Here is a 516-nt window from a genome sequence, read left to right as displayed (position 1 = left end):
GAATAATGAATTATAGATGGCGCTAAGCAAAGCGAAAAGTTTTTTCGAATTGCACATTCCAAAAAAAAGAGGAAAAAAAAAAATTTACTTTTGCAAAAATAGTTAAAAACAAAAAATACATGGCTCCGTTTTGAATATAAAATCGATTAGAAACACAACCTTTTATGAAATTTTTACGTAAGACTTATTTAAGCAGAAAGAGTTAACAATCAATTAATTTTAGTTTAAACGTGAAAGTCTTTGATGAATGCGCGAAAATATCGTAAAAATTACCAAAATTACTTTATATTTTTAAAAAACGAAATGGAATTTGTATTTCACATAGTCATAGATAATTATTTGCTGAGTTTCGTATCTGTGTAATTTCAACCATTTAGACCAAAACCTTTGGAATTCATTTGAAACTGGTATCAGATAAAAAAGTGACTGACAATATGTTTAAAAATACCCATATATGTGTCAAAAAATTCTTATTCACATTTTTGAGAAAAATTTGTTTAGCCCTAAACATGTTAA

The sequence above is a fragment of the Parasteatoda tepidariorum genome, chromosome 4 (assembly GCF_043381705.1).
Source record: "Parasteatoda tepidariorum isolate YZ-2023 chromosome 4, CAS_Ptep_4.0, whole genome shotgun sequence".
In the NCBI taxonomy this organism is placed as follows: Eukaryota; Metazoa; Arthropoda; class Arachnida; order Araneae; family Theridiidae; genus Parasteatoda; species Parasteatoda tepidariorum.
The sequence above is the reverse complement of the archived record's forward strand: the minus strand, read 5'-3'. Positions refer to the sequence as shown.